The sequence below is a fragment of the Aegilops tauschii genome, chromosome 2, assembly GCF_002575655.3.
Source record: "Aegilops tauschii subsp. strangulata cultivar AL8/78 chromosome 2, Aet v6.0, whole genome shotgun sequence".
In the NCBI taxonomy this organism is placed as follows: Eukaryota; Viridiplantae; Streptophyta; class Magnoliopsida; order Poales; family Poaceae; genus Aegilops; species Aegilops tauschii.
The window spans coordinates 493,485,654-493,503,297 of NC_053036.3; positions in this window are offsets into that span (position 1 = coordinate 493,485,654).

Consider the following 17,644-nt stretch of genomic DNA (forward strand, 5'->3'; position numbering starts at 1 on the left):
AACACACTTGCATGTGGACCAAGTTTATGTATCAAAAGGGTGGTTTGATTTTCTAATACCAAATGCAACTTTGATGTGGCACCTCTCTCGCAAAGCGCACGGTATTGCTTGCCCCCACCCCCCTCGTGTCGGCATGAAGGGAATCCTAAGCTATGAATGCATGCCCCCTCCCCCCCAACCAAGGTTCACCTAGCAAAGTGCGAAGTAGCTAGCAGCCCCCCTCGTGTCGGCATGAAGGGAATCCTAAGCTATGAATGCATGCCCCCTCCCCCAACCAAGGTTCACCTAGCAAAGTGCGAAGTAGCTAGAAGCCCCCCACCCCCCTCGTGTCGCCACGAAGGGAATCCTAAGCTATGAATGCATGCCCCCCAACCGAGGTTCACCTAGCAAAGTGCGAAGTAGCAACCCCCGCCCCCCCCACACACTTTCAGTTGGCGGGCCAGAGAGGCATATCTCACCAAGATGGATCGTAAAACGGACCAAGAATAATCCACCTTGGTCGTACAACCTCTCTCTTGTTGTTGGTCAAAGTGATGGCCATCCATGCGACCCGGGAGATGGGCTAGCTCGCCAATAATCATGCAAGTAGCTAGTCCCCAAAGACAACCACTGCATGCGTGTGGCCAAAACATATGTATGGAGAGGTGTGTTTTTGAGTAACAATGGAACAACTTTGATGTGGCACCATGATTTCGAACTAGAAATCCCCACACTGAGTGAGGGTTAGGTTGACGATGCATATGTATGTTACACCACACTTCAAGCCAATGACGGGGATTCATGCATGCATGCATGCATAGTATATGCGCTCAAACTTAAGGTCTGAATCTCACCATGACCTATACTATGATAACACGAACCAAATGAAGAATCCGCCATGGTAACCTATCTTATTGTTGGTCAAGGTGATCATGGATGTCCACGCGGGCCCACGAATATATAGGCTTGTCGCCGATAACCACGCGAGGGAGTGTACCATTCGAAGGCAACCACTACATGCATATGTATGGAGGTGATGCGTGCATGCATGTTTGAATACACAAAAATCGTACACTAGCTCCCCACACAGAGCGAGATCGGTTCATGATGTGTCGTTGTACTAGCCACTTTGACTCGATGGGAGGGATTCATGCATACACATGCATGTGTGTGTGCTCAAACTGTATCATGCATGTCATCCCAGAGCAAAAATAATAATCCCCTTCTAAGTCAAACTAACCTCTCTTGTTGTCAGGCAAAAAGTAGTGATGGACCAAGCGGGCCCACAGATGGAAAGCATCGATATCGCTGATAACCGCTTAAGTGGGTGCGAGAGGACAACCACCACCGCTTTCCATGTGGGCCAAACATATATATGTTGAATACCCAAAATGCACAACTTTGATGTGCCACATGCCTCAAAAACCGTAAACCATGCACCCACACAGAGCGAGGTTCATATCAAGCGTACTACATATGATGGTCCCCTTCCCCCCACTTCACCGCATACTATATGCTCCTGCCGTAATATATGTACAACCCAAAAGAATCCTCATCGTTGGTGAAATTAATTAACCTCTCCCGATGTAGGTTAAAGTGATGCATGCATGCATCGACGATGGCCTTGTGGGCCCACAGATGGAAGCATCACACGTGAGTGTCCTAGCTAGGATATGCATGTGGCCCAAAAAGGTGTTGTGTGATGTTTGAATAACCAATTTCACAATTTTGATGTGGCACGTGCCTCCGAAACCAAAAAGTCCCGAAACTGAGTGAGGTGTACTTGTTCACGGACGCGTACGTATAGTATATATGCTAGTCCCCTCCCACCTCTTCGACGCGTACTATATACCACCATAACAAAAACAAAAAAGATTCTACCACTGGTGCAGGTCGGTCATAAACAAACGGTTTTTAACCCCTTTCCGCGACGGCATTTGGAACCGTCGCCAAGTGAGTGTGGGCGGTAGGGGGGTCCTTCCCACACGACCCAGAAACCGTCGGGGATATGCCCTCCTGGCAAACATGTTCGGCAAAATGAGGTCGTGTGCGACCGGCGAGCGCTCAAATACGGAAATACGTACAGTAGAGCTAAACAAATACAATTATGCAGCAAAATTGTTTCCGGTCGCAAGTACATCCGACACAATCAGTCCTCGCTAAATGTTTCTGTTCGTATGTACATCCCACACAGTCGCTCCAAGGAAAATGATTCCGTTCACTACATTATGCGTGGATCCTTGCCAAGGGCATATGTACCTACAATCAACAAGTCAATATTAGAAGCTAACTAGTGTCCAGGCTTGGATCTATATGCACTACATTATGGAACGACGGGGGGAGTACAAGCCGAGGGATGAAGCTAACCTCGGCGGAAAATGGTGGCTACTCCCGTTGTTGTCCTGCATAAGTAGTGGAAAGGCATGATAAGTACATCAATCTTAACATCAAACAAATGTAGCAAAGGTAAACAACATCATCTCCAAATGATAGCTTGAATGTGTTGGTTTCAGCATGCTGTTAAAGCAGATATAAAATGGAAGGCAATGTTACCGACAGCAGGCTTAACAACCATCAAATATTGCAATTCAAACTGGTATTGTTGAAAATGAATAGAACGTAGGTAATGCTTAAACATCACACTGGATAAATGTGTAAAGCTGAAATAAAGGGCATGTGTTAACTACACCAGGAATAACTGGAACCAAATATAGCTGTTCAAACTGGTATTGATGTAGTCGAGCGACACAGTTCCGACTTGCACATAATGAACCACTCATTGTGAATGACTGAAATAAACAAGGCATAAATGACCAGTATAACAACCAAATATAGCCATTGAAAACTGGACAGAGTCTCACTGCAACCAACCTAACAAGCAAATACAGATAAACAGGGCATATGCTTGAAAACTGGATAAATGCTCACTGCAACCAACCTAACAAGCAGATAAAGATAGATAAGGCATCTTCTTTATAACTGGAGAAATGCTAAAAAAAGCAACCTAACAACCAAATACAGATAAACAAGGCATCTGCTTGATAACTGGACAAATGCTTAAAAAAAGCAACCTATCAACCAAATACAGATAAACAAGGCATCTGCTTGATAACTAGACAAATACTCACTGTAACCAAACTAAGAACCAAATACAGATAAACAAGGCATCTGCTCAATAACTGAAAAAAATGCTCACTCCAACCAACCTAACAACCAAATACAGATAAACAAGGCAACTACTCACTATAAACAACCAAATATAGCCATTCGTGAAACTAAAGTGGACAATTCATACTTAAACATCACATAGACCTATTGAACAATACATTTTTGCATAAGTGAAATAATTAAACACTTCACAGTTAAAGCACCGCACGGCAAATGCTAATACAACAAAGGGTACGGGTTGGCAAGCTAGAAAAGGTAAGATTTGTTGATAGAATATTGCCTCACATTTCATGGACGAGATCCTTCCAGTTGGAAGAGCACATGCCCATGGTGCGCTATCTGATGTCACAGATGGGCTGTTTCACCTTGGAAGAACCTTCATGGGTGCCCTCCTCGTGGTCGTGGTTGTGGTCGATGAGATCTGATTTGGCAATTCAGGATCCCAAGCCGCCGCCGTAGAACGTGTCCTTCAGAAGTGACAAAATGGGCTTGATGGCGTATAAAGTTCGCAAATCCTTGACCGCTTGGCGGAGGAGATCAGCGGCAGGGCCGTCGAAGAGATCGACGGTGGTTGAACCAGAGGGGTTTGGGATGGACCACTTAACCTATGACATGGCCCGCGTGAAGCCGTCGGTGTAGACGAGCTTGATGTCGTAGCCATCTTTCACGAGATACAGTAATACGCTAGCCCGCTGACATGAAGCCTTTGGCATGGCAACGTAGTCAACGTCTTCGCCGGCATCCGTGGCGACGTGTTGCTCCGGGATCGACAGGTTGGGGCGAACGGCGGCCACCTCGCCAACGTCCGCCGGAGAGGCCATGATAAACCTCTTCTTGGCCGAACGCTCGTCGGGCTCCCCGGGATACGTGGTCGAGCTTAGGCTGTGACATTCTGGAGCAGGGGATGTGGATCTGGCGGGGAGGGACACCGCAGGTCTCATCTAAAAACTCAGGGGAGTGGGGCGGTGGTATGGGAATCGCTGGATAACCTGAACTTTATTATCTAAGCTAGGAGGAACGGGCAGACCGACAGGGTTGGCGGCGGCGCCGGTGGAGGTAGTGAACTAGGGTTCGAAGGGGGGCAGGGGGAGGGTGGGGGACTGTGGAGGGGGGGTGGTGTTTGAGGATACACCGCGGCTACTGAATTTTTTAGTAATGGTGGGTGGAGATGGTGGTGGACGAGGGAGGGCGATGGTTCAAATGCCTCGGCTACTGCAATTTTACTATAAGGTCAGTGCTGGAGGAGTGTGGGCGACGGTTGAAGTACGGCGGCTACTAAAATTTGGGTAAAGGAATTGATGCGGGGCGGGAGTGCCCAAGATCGCGCACGGTCCAATAACAGTATGCGTGTATGATAATAAGGAAAAGTGGCGCGGATCCGCCGATTTTTGCAACACTCAAGGCGGGTAGTTTGTTTTATATATTTCTAGCTAGCTGGTCTACCGCACATAGTTCGTCCTAATTTCCAAATAAACTTACCCGCCTTTAGCTTCCACAGGTGGTGGTTTTACAATGCACTTGCATCGCACACGGTTAAGCCAGTACCTCCACCCTTTGCTCGCGCTTGCGCGGTCGTGGTGATTTTAGCGCACTTGCATCGGACACGGTTGAGCCAGTACCTCCACCCTTTGCTCGCGCTTGCGCGGTCGTGGTGATTTTAGCACACTTGCATCGCACACGGTTGAGCCAGTACCTCCACCTTAATTTTCTCGCGCTTGCGCGGTCGTGGTGATTCACATCGCACTTGTATCGCACACGGTTAAGATATTATACCTCGTGTCCGTTGAGGGTCATCAGAGTCTTTGCAGCAAAAAATAATGTTAGGGAGGGTCAAAAGACAGCCAAACCAGCATGTGGCCCAAATATATATGAGTGAAAAGGGTGGTATGTGATGTTCAAAATTCCAATGCACAACTTTGACCCGGTGGGCCCACGGTTGGGCGCGTCATTGAAGATCGATGAGAGGGGCCAGAAGTCAAGAACCACCTGGAAGTGGCCAAATATATGTACGAATATTGGGGATGTTTAGAACTTTAAATACACAATGCATAACTTTGGTGGCACCTACCTCGCAAACCCGAAAGCACCCTAACAACCACCTAGCTAGGATATATATAATGACATAATGTCATACCTAGCTAGGATGTTTGGCCCATCACCTCCCACTTCGTGTCAGCGGGGCGGATGCACGTAATGATCGATACTTTGGTCATACATGCATGTCCCCATGACCTACCATAAGACGGACCAATGAATCTTTCGTTTGGTCAAATGACAATTGTTGTTGTCGATAAACCGTTTGGGCCAATAGATTGAACCATCATAAACATCGCACGAGAGGGACCACAAAACCAACACGTCTTGCATGCGGCCCAAAATGATGTACGTTGGGAAGGGGTGATGTGTGTTTCAATATAGAATAATGTACAATTTAGATCTGGTGCCTACCTCTTGATACAGACAACAACCATGAAGGCAAGGTAGTTAAGGACGAGACACGTACGTAGGGTTTTGATGTAGGTCGAACCCAGCAATCCGAGCATCTAGGAGGGAATCCTGACAACGCATGAGCTCGAGCTTTGGTTGACCGACATTTGACGGTGACCGGCCCTAACATGAACTAGGAGGAATCCATTCATGTCCAACACATACCCCTCATTATCGGTCGAAGGGATGATATATATACACTCAGGGAGCCCACAGATATCCGTGTCGTCACAAAAAACCGCAAAAGGGAGGTGGTCGATCAGAAGACCCCATATACACTGTATGCGGCCCAAAAATATGTATGGGTACGATGGTGTATGATGTGTTTAAATCCCAAATGCACAACTTCGATGGGCCACGCCAAGTACATTACAAACCGAACACCATACCCGACTCCAAGCCTGGTTCAATACCTTTGATGTCAGTTTCCCAACTTCGAGGCAGCAGCGGGGGGGGGGGGGGGTCGTCCCACGCATGCGCTCAAACTTTATTTTGTCTAGCATGGGACACATCTATATATATATATATCTATACATCTATACACATATATAATGTGCGAATAACTATGAAAGTTGCTCGTTGGATGAAGCCAATCCGATGGTACAGAGATGGCAAATCCGAGCACTACTGGCCGCTGGATATCATCTACATTCCACCAGATTATGCCACATGTACAATCTAGAAGACTCCATGGTTGAACTTAAGCATAATGCACAAACCTCAAAACACAAGCACTTCCCCTTTGTTCTCTAGAATCTTCCATATCTTAATTGCCCAAACCTTTGTTTTCTAAATGAATTGCCACTTTTTGTTTTTACCTTTACAATGCACAATTCCATGAATCTTAAAATAGTTTTTTTATAAAACTAATTGATTTTGGATGAGATGAACTATGAGAATTAAACGAACATCTACATCATGCATATCTGGGAGAAGAGGCGGGAAACCGATGAGAGGAGTGGCGAGAAACGGTAGCCTGTTTTGAATGAAAACCTAGTAGAGAAGGAAGCATGAGCTACACGACGCATGCGGACAGTGCTTACCCATGTACTGCATGTGCTGTCGAAAGGGCTCAGGGTTGCCGTTCGATCTGGGAGCATCCAACGGTGCACACGTACGATCCATGTGGTCTGGGTTCTGGCCAGTCAGAACGCCGGACTCGGATCGTGCGCGCAGTGGGGGGGATATCATACGGAAACCAACATTCAGTGGAAACTGGTGAAAACCACGAGAAAAAGATGTTTTGAAGTTTCAATTTTTTTCAAAAAATGCGGGATGTTAAGAGGGTGATGTTTGATTGGTACACAAAATTTCAAGTTGAAACACATTAACAGATGTGAGCTATGAAAAAGACAAAATCAGTGTTGAATAGTGCCAAATAGTAATGTCACTATTCAGGGCAGAATTTGTCTTTTTCATAGTAATGTTTTTCAACTTGAAATTTTGTGTCGCAATAAAACATCACCTTCTTAACATCCCACATTTTTATGAAACTTTAAAATATGGTTTCCACAAAGTTTTCATTGAATATCGGCTTTCGTGAGTGAACCGTGTGCTATTTGAAAACATTTCGTGAGAAGAATCTTGGTTTTTAAATCCCCGTAAATCCAAAACTAATCTGAAAATCGTGAAACCTGCCATGGTGTCACGTCATCGCACTTATATGTCGAGGAATTTTTTTCGTCCATTGTGGCGCAAGTTTTATTACAAGCCTCTTACAAACCAGAGCTTCTCTCAAAGAAGCCTCGTGGTTCCGATAGGGAAATGTGTCCCCCTTGTGGGCGAAACGTAATCACTGCCTCTTTTCACCTTGTATTTCTTCTACGGGCAACATGGAACGACCGGATATCCGTGCTGAAATTTAAACTTATTCAGGGTTCGTTTGGCCTTTTTATACACTATTTGAGTTTCCTAGGCATTTAATGTCCATAATTCAAATCTAAACTACAAATACATGCTCCAGTTCACCAAAATGTCTAGAAAAATTATACATGTGTCCTTGGGTGCATGTTTAGGTCCCATGCCAGGAATGGGAACGAATTACAACCGTACTAGTGTCATGGCTCATACTCAAACATTCCGAATCTCGGTTTTTAAGTCCCCATAAATCTTAAACTCACCAGAAAGTCATCAAAGGTGGCATGGTGTCACGTCATGGCACATATATATCGTGGTAAAAACATTGTCCAATTTGGGCCAAGCTTTATTACAAACCTCTTACAAAAACTGGAGCTTCTCTTAAAGAAGCCTCGTGGTTCTGATAGGGAAACATGTTCCCCTTGTGGGCGAAACGTAATCACTGCCTCTTTTCGCCTTGTATTTTCTTCCACGCGCAACATGGAACGACAGGATATCCATGCTGAAATTTAAACTTATTCAGGGTTCGTTTGGCCTTTTTATACACTAATTGAGTTTCCTAGGCATTTAATGTCCATAATTCAAACCTGAACTACAAATACATGCTCCAGTTCACCAAAATGGCTAGAAAAATTATACATGTGTCCTTGGGTGCATGTTTAGGTCTCATGTCGGGAATGGGAACGAATTACAACCGTATCGGTGTCCTGGCTCGTCCTCAAACATTTCGAATCTCGGTTTTTAAGTCCCCATAAATCCTAAACTCACCAGAAAGTCATCAAAGGTGGCATGGTGTCATGTCATGGCACATATATGTCGTGGTAAAAACATTGCCAATTTGGGTCAAGCTTTATTACAAACCTCTTACAAACCGAAGCCTGTCGCAAGAACCCTCATGGTTTCGATAGGGAAACGTGTCCCCTTGTGGGCCAAACGATAATCACTCCCTCTTCTAGCCTCGTATTTTCTTCTACACGCGACACAGAACAACTGGAGATTCCCGCTGAACTTTGAAATTATTAAGGGTTCGTTTGACCTTGTTTATTCATTAATTGAGTTTTCTAGGCATTTATTGTCCATCATTCAAATCCGAACTACAAATACATGCTCCAGTGCACCAAAATGGCTAGAAAAAACGTACATGTTTCCTTGGGGTGCATGTTTAGGTCCCATGGAACGAATGACAGCGAATTCAACCATCTCGCCGTCCTGGCCTAGCCACAAACATTGCGAATCTCGGTTTTTAAATGTCTGTAAATCCAAAACTCACCAGGAAATCATGAAACTTGGCATGGTGTCACTACGTGGTATATATAATTGTCCTTTTTTGGCGAAGCTATATTACAACACTTTTACAAACCAGAGCCTGTCGCAACCCTCGTGGTTCCGGTAGGGAAGCATGCCCCTCTTGTGGGCGAAACAATAATCGATGCCTCTTCTCGCCTTGAACTTTGTTTTCTACAGGCAACATAGAATAACAGGAGTGTCAGGCTGAAATTTGAAACTGTCCAGGGTTCGTTCAGCCATTGTATATATATTACTAATTACTAAGTTTTCTATGCATTTAATGTAGTCCATAATTCAAATTTGAACTACAACCACATGCTCCAGTGAAGCAAAATGGGTGGGAAATTGTACATGTGTCATTGGGTGCATGTTTAGGTCTCGTTTAAGGAATGAGAATGAATTACAAACCTGTCGTCATCCTGAAACAATGAGAATCGGTTTTTAAATCCCAGTAAATAAAAAAGTCACCCAAAAAACATGAAACTCGGCATGGTTTTATGACATGGCACATATATGCCATGGTAAAAAACCGTCCAGTTTGAGAAGAGGCGCACACATTAGTAGCCAACGAAGTCCTTTTGAAACAAAAAGCTGACAAGTTAATATCGCAAACGGTTGTATTATATTTACAATGTCGAAATTTAACCATACTCGATGGCCTGCGTGCAGCTGTTTGATTAGACGGGACGAGCGCGAGAAGTCCGCCGTGCAGGTTTGATGGGACGCGTGCGAGCAGTCCGCCGCGCAGGCTCAACGGGACGCGTGCATCCTGTCCACCTCGCAGGCTCCACGGGACACGTGGGAGCAGCAAGGCCGCCCAGGCTCACCGGGAAGCGAGCTCTTTGACCTCCATGCACCAGCCGCCGCCCGCCTCGCTCACAACTTCTCCATTAATGGGTTAATTAAAGCACCTGGACGAGGGTGTTTGCTTGTGATCCCATGGCAGCATTTGCTTTGTTCTTGTTTTCAACTCGTATTCCGCCCTAATTGAAATTGCCACATAGGGCAACGGATAATACGACCACAAATAAAATGGCAATGGATAATAAGACAACAAATTTACAATGGCGCAGATAATAATTGTCTTACATATTTCGGATAGTTTAAAATGCCACATGCGGCAAAGCCCGAAAGACACGGGGGCAAGCGAAGAAGGAAATTGCAGACAACGATCTGGGTCGCTACTGTCTCTACTCGTCGATGGATCGCCGGACGGCGAAATCCTCCAGCTCCTTCTTCAATTCCTCACGACTTTGCTTGAAAGCAGCCACGGATTCCTCCACCTCCTGCTCGCGCTCGATCCGGAGCTTCCTCAAGCCACCCATCAGTTCCTCGACGACCGCTTTCAGCGTCATCTCCGAGGCACTGCTCTGCTCATGCAGCATCTTCCAGCCGGCGGCCTCCCCCTCCTTCTCGGCGACCAACTTGAGGAGCTTCACATTGTCATCCATGAGTTGCTCGACGAGGCCGGTCACCTTGTCACCCAAGGCATCGCTGATCTTGAGCAGCTTCATCAAGCCGTCGACCAGCTCCTGCTGTGTAGTGACGCCAGCGAGAATGTCGTCGTCGCCGGTGAAGGACTTCAGGAACACCAGCTCGTCGCGATAGCCGACGCCGCGAATGCGCTTGTGAGAGCCCTCGCGTGCTCGTGAGAGATCGTTCGAGGGCTCCGCGGCGCGCCAGGACATGTCTACTGCGGCTGTGGCTTCGCGGCGGGACCTCTCTAGTGCTTCCGTGACCTTGGTCTTTGCTGCTTGGTTATATGTCCACCCTAAACTCCTCCTACCGGTCATGGCGGAATGACTTGACAGAAAAAACCAGTTTTGTGGGTGATGAGGAGAGGAACTGTGAAGTAATTTTCGAGTGGGTAGTTTTTATAGCCCGGTGCTAAGTGTGAACACATATTAGTTTGATAGGTGTGAATAGATTTACAATTACTTATTGTGTTGTAATCAGCAATGTGACGAGAAACAAGGTCAAAATTTATTGATGGCAGAAGGTTGACCACGTGGTTGCTCGCCGTTGAGGCGGCCGCGGCGCGCTCCGCTCTGGCGTCCCTGCGCGCGCTCTGCTCGCCGTTGAGGCAAAGTTACAATGGCAACTGTTAATAATTCTTAATAATTGTCATACATATTCAGGATAATTTAAAATGCCAAATGTGGCAAGGCCTAGAACACTCACGACCTACATATGCACACAATTATAATAAAATATAAGCTAAAAGGCTGAGCTGGCGGCCTTCCGACGATGGTCTTCTCGGACTCCGTGATCAGCATAGCACCCTTGCGGCCGTTCACTTCGAGTGTCCCGACCCGCCTCCGCCTACGGAGCTGCTGCCGCTGTGAGGCTCTTGGGGCTGCTGGGGCTCTTCCAGAAGTGCTTGACAGCGTGCAATCGCGCACATGACAACTCCGCGGAACTGCTCCATTAACATGTCTCTGGCCTGGTAGCAAATTCCGTTGATCACCTGCATCCTCAAGATATCACGTTGGCGATGTTATACTTCGCCAGGGACGTCAACTCCGCCAAGGATGCGCTCGAGCCTGGCCACCACATCATCGGGATCGAGGTTGACACGGCCGCGTGGGCAATGATGAAGCCGCAGGCTGCCTTTGTCTTGACTGAATCGCAGAGGTCCTTCGCCCATTCCTTGCGGGGCATCAGGCTCTCGATGCGCACTGGTGACGGCGGTTCTTCGGGTGGGTCGTCGATCATGCCGCCGAGCAGCTCTGGATCTTTTGCACGGTGGATGGAAAACTGCTCATCACACCTCCTCTGCAATATGTTGATTGTGTTCCCAAGGATTGTGACGCCGATATCACTGCCGATGGGCCATGGTGCCTGCACCGGCCGATGAAGCTCTTGCTCCGCAACCTGCTCCGGCTCGTTCTCCTCGCCGAAGATGTAATGCAGGTAGGCGTCAACGTCGAAGCTTTGGTCGTTGCCTGTCATGCTTGGAATAACTAATGGTAGATGGATGAGGACTAGATCTTCGCAGAGTGTCGCGGCGGTGCTTTGCCGCCTGGGTTATATGCAGCAAGCCGTTACCTAGTGGCGGGAAACTGGTGAGGGAATAGGCGTGGATTTTACAATTCACCCATGTGGAGCGCGGGAAGCATTCGCTCGAGCGCGGGAAGACTAAGTGGAGCACACACCCAACACGAATACCGTATCCGGTGCCACGTGTTATTTATCACACAAGTGTTAACATAAGGAAATGCATGTGTAACTTACTAATCATCGCACACGAGTACTCGCAGATGCATCGTGTGCGATACTCCTACCAACCGCAAGCAACTAGTTTGCATTTTTAAAGTTTTTTGTACACACAGAATCACACACGAACTAACTGTATTAACCATCTGTGTTGTAAATTCTCATCGCAAACAGTTCATCCGAGTCGGCTGTTTGCCACGTATCACACACATCTTGTTAAGTTGAACCATTTCTGTTGCATTCGCTAATCGAAAACAGTTCGTCCGAATGAACCGTATGCCCTATATCACACACACCTTGATCTGGCTACCCGTTTATGTTGCACTCCCTAATAGAAAACGGTTCATCGGAGCGAACTGTATGCCGTATATCGCACACATATTGATATGGCTGCCCGTTTTTGTTGTTCTGCCTCATCGCAAACAGTTCGAACAGGTTAACCATGTGCCCTACATCACACACGCAACTAAAATCTGAACCATGTTTGATGCGTCCTCCATCGCAAACGTTTTGCACCTTTTTTGACGCCTTTTTTACATCCCCATCTGTGATTAATGCATCTCACACAGTTTCATGAAAGGGTCTTTGATCGTAGTGTCGCGTTAGCAGCATCCTGCAATAGTGTACCTTGCTAGTCAAATTAACCTCACCATCGACTGCATGTGGCCAAAACATTTATGTATGAAAGGGTTGTGTAATGTTTTAAATAACGATTTCACGACTCTGTTGTGGCACCGGCCTGCCTAACAAAATGGCCAACCCACACGGTGGCTCACAACTCGTAGTGTACTGCGAGCCACCCGCCACCCCCAGACCACACACCCACACACACACCGCGAATCCACCGCAACTACGATGCATGTTAAATTAATTATCCCGTGATGGACATACATGTTACCAAAGGAGGGACATTTTAATTTCAAAAAAAATCACAGAGATCATTAAGATGTTTTAGTACATTGATTGATTGATTTTCTACGGGTATAATGTGCAAAAATCAAATTTGAGCTACATGCACACGTGACAGTGCACCTAAATGGATTGCAAAAACACATGTGTCTCACTGGGTGCATGTTTACTCCCCGTGCAACAAATTTCAAACATTGAGAAACTTGATTTTTAAATTCTAGTACATCCAAAACTTATTTGAAGTTCATGAAACTTATCGTGTTGTCGTATGGACACCAATACAAAGTGGCATTGTACCATTTTTTGTCAAATTTGAGACCAGTTTTGATGTAATCTTTATCTAATTACAGATGGGAGATTATTAATAATTGGAAATCAATATCCCAAATGGATTATTTATTCGAACCATGAGCGTTAGACCAACAATGGATACGTGCCATGCTTTGGTTAAGCAATAAAGCGGTAGCATTAATCATCCAAATAGAAAAACAATATACGTGCCGCCGCGCGACCCATGTGCCATGCGAGAAGGCGTGAGTTGACGGGACGCATGCGAGCAGTCCGCCGCGCAGGCAGACGGGGAGGCATGTGTGCAGGTGTGTGAATTGACGGAGGCGTGCTCGCTGTGCAGTGTCATCGGGAGGCGTGCGAGTAGCTGTGTGAAACTTTGGTAGGCTTGCCAGCAGTCCGGTGCGCAGGCTCACCGGGAGGCGAGCCATCAGTTTGACCGCAGCCCGCCTCTCTCCCACAACTCCCACTACTCCATATTAATGGTGCGCCTGAGCGGCCGCACCCCCCATCCTCGCCACACACACACACACACAATCCTGTCTCTCCACTTGCATCCTTGATGCCGCTCTCAGTCCTCAAAGCCGTCAGTGTATGAGGATGCCTCCGAAGAGCCCCATCGTAGGGAGTGGCGATGCCGGGGCTACTAAATCACCGGAGCACGTCGTGGAGATGGAGACAGAGGTTGCCGTCACCGCTGGCGAGTTATCGCTGCACCCTGACATCGTCGATGGTGTCGAGATTCCACAGCCGGAGGCGGAGTTCCACACCGACTCCGACGACCACTCTGGCGACGACTCCGACGACCACTCGGCGACGACTCCGACGACGACGGATAGCTGGCTAGTCATCTATACCCATTTATGTGTCAAAGAGATCATAGGGTTTCTCTGGTTAGTCCTACCTCCCCCTTTTTGGAATAGAAAATCCTATGGTTATGTTCTCCCAATCCATGAAATCCCAGTAAGTTTCGTTAGATCCGTGTAGTGTATTGATTGTTTCAATGGTACTAGTGATAAACGATTAGTTGTTTCATCTATGCAAATGATTTCTGCTAGTAATCCGACTAGGGTTAGTGTTCGTGCTAATAATTCCTAGCCAGGTCTTGACAATTGATTTTGAATGACCTACATATGTTTGTGCCATTATTTTCTTCAAGATTGGTCTGTACATAGACGAGCGTGCTTAAAAATCGAACCATAATCTCTGGTTATGTATAAATAAATAGCCATAAATTCCTAATACTACTTCACGACATGTAATCATTGATTCTATGCCAAATTTGTTTTACTATTTGTATAGGTGCTGTCTGACGATGTGGACAACGAGGATGAAGATGGCCAGAGGAGGTACAAGAGGCAAATCCTGAGGGAGCTTTATGCGGGAATGCATAACAGGCGTATTAGGACCTGGAACGGCGGCTATGGATACCCATTTTGCAACCAGAAGTTTCATGACGCGTATCTAAGAGTTCTGGCGCATGCAAGATGACGGGCCGTTGGCTCCTTCAAGCAGAAGTATTCTCACACGGTGGCGCACGGCGCGTAAGCCGAGTACCTGGAGAAGCTTCAGGATCGTGCTGGCCACATGTGAGATGAGATGTGGGATGGATCGAACTATGTACGCTTGAGTATGCTTAATGATGGTTGAACTATGTACTTATGGTTGAACTATGCTTATGTACAAATACGCTTATTATCTATGTCTGAGTATGTTAAATATTTCATCAAAATTTGGTAAAAATTACAAAGGGGGGCCAATAAACCAGGACGGAGGTAGTACGTCAATCACACATGGTTTCGAAAATTGGAACCGTGTGCAATGGCTTTCATTTTGCCTGCTGCGTCAATCACACACGGTTCGCTCTAGCAAACGGTCGCCCCCAAAATTCTTTGAGGGACAGAAAACCCTCACCACCAAATTCAAAAAAGAAAAAAGAAAACCCTCACCATCACCATGTCACAAAAACCCTCACCCCGCCCGCCATCCCCTCGGCCCCTACGGTACGTTCCCCATTCACACCTGCACAAGCTCCTCCACGTCTATGCCATGTCACCGCCTATCACGGCGGTAAACACATAGCTCGACGCCTGCCGCTGCTACCTCTTGAACACTGCGTTGGTTTTCCCTTGAAGAGGAAAGGGTGATGCAGTAAAGTAGCATAAGTATTTCCCTCAGTTTTTGAGAACCAAGGTATCAATCTAGTAGGAGACCACGCTCAAGTCCCACGCACCTACACAAACAAATAAGAACCTTGCAACCAACGCTATAAAGGGGTTGTCAATCCCTTGACGGCCACTATTACTCTACACATCGACCGCTATCCAGCATGCATCTAGAGTATTAAGTTCATAAGAACGGAGTAATGCTTTAAGCAGGATGATATGATGTAGAGGGATAAACTCATGCAGTATGATATAAACCCCATCTTTTTATCCTCGATGCCAACAATACAATACGTGTCATTTCCCCTACTGTCACTGGGATCGAGCACCACAAGATTGAACCCAAAGCTAAGCACTTCTCCCATTGCAAGAACGATCAATCTAGTAGGCCAAACCAAACTGATAATTCGAAGAGAGTTGCAAAGATAACCAATCATACATAAATGAATTCAGAGGAGATTCAAATATTGTTCATAGATAATCTCGATCATAAACCCACAATTCATCGGATCTCGACAAACACACCGCAAAAGAAGATTACATCGAATAGATCTCCAAGAGAATCGAGGAGAACTTTGTATTGAGATCCAAAGAGAGAGAAGAAGCCATCTAGCTAATAACTATGGACCCGAAGGTCTGAGGTAAACTACTCACACATCATCGGAGAGGCTATGGTGTTGATGTAGAAGCCTTCCGTGATCGATGTCCCCTCCGGCGAAGCGCCGGAAAAGGCCCCAAGATGGGATCTCACGGGTACAGAAGGTTGCGGCGGTGGAAATAGGGTTTTGGCTCCTGTTCTGATGTTTGCGGGGTACGTAGGTATATATAGGAGGAAGAAGTAGGTCGGTGGAGCTACGAGGGGCCCACGAGGGTGGAGGGCGCGCCCAGGGGGGTAGGCGCGCCCCCTGCCTCGTGGCCTCCTCTTTGATTGCTTGACATCCACTCCAAGTCCTCTGGATCACGTTTGTTCCGAAAATCGCGTTCCCGAAGGTTTCATTCCGTTTGGACTCCATTTGATATCCTTTTCCTTCGACACACTGAAATAGGCAAAAAAACAGCAATTTGGGCTGGGCCTCCGGTCAATAGGTTAGGCCCAAAAATAATATAAAAGTGTATAATAAATCCCATTAAACGTCCAAAACAGAATATATAATAGCATGGAACAATCAAAAATTATAGATACGTTGGAGATGTATCAAGCATCCCCAAGCTTAATTCCTGCTCGTCCTCGAGTAGGTAAATGATAAAAACAGAATTTTTGATGTGGAATGCTACTTAGCATAATTTTCAATGTAATTCTCTCAATTTTGGCATGAATATTCAGATCCGAAAGATTCAAGATAAAAGTTTAATATTGACATAAAAGTAATAATACTTCAAGCATACTAACTAAGCAATTATGTCTTCTCAAAATAACATGGCCAAAGAAAGTTCATCGCTACAAAATCATATAGTTTGGTCATGCTCCATTTTCGTCACACAAGAATGCTCTCATCATGCACAACCCCGATGACAAGCCAAGCAATTGTTTCATACTTTAGTAATCTCAAACTTTTTCAACTTTCACGCAATATATGAGCGTGAGCCATGGATATAGCACTATGGGTGGAATAGAATATGACGATGGGGCTTATGTGGAGAAGACAAAAAAGGAGAAAGTCTCACATTGACGCAGCTAATCAACGGGCTAGGGAGATTCCCATCAATTGATGTCAATGCAAGGAGTAGGGATTGCCATGCAACGGATGCACTAGAGCTATAAATGTATGAAAGCTCAACAAAAGAAACTAAGTGGGTGTGCATCCAACTTGCTTGCTCACGAAGACCTAGGGCATTTGAGGAAGCCCATTGTTGGAATATACAAGCCAAGTTCTATAATGAAAAATTCCCACTAGTATATGAAAGTGACAAAACAAAAGACTCTCTATCATAAAGATCATGGTGCTACTTTGAAGCACAAGTGTGGAAAAAGGATAGTAGCATTGCCCCTTTTTATCTTCTTTTCTTTTTCTTCTTTTCCTGGGCCTTTCCTTTTTTATTCGGCCTTTCTCTTTTTTTGGGACAATGGTCTATGAATGATGATCATCACACTTCTATTTACAACTCAATGATTACAACTCGATACTAGAACAAAGTATGACTCTATATGAATGCCTCCGGCGGTGTACCGGGATGGGCAATGAATCAAGAGTGACATGTATGAAACAATATGCATGGTGGCTTTGCCACAAATACGATGTCAACTACATGATCATGCAAGGCAATATGACAATGATGAAGCGTGTCAT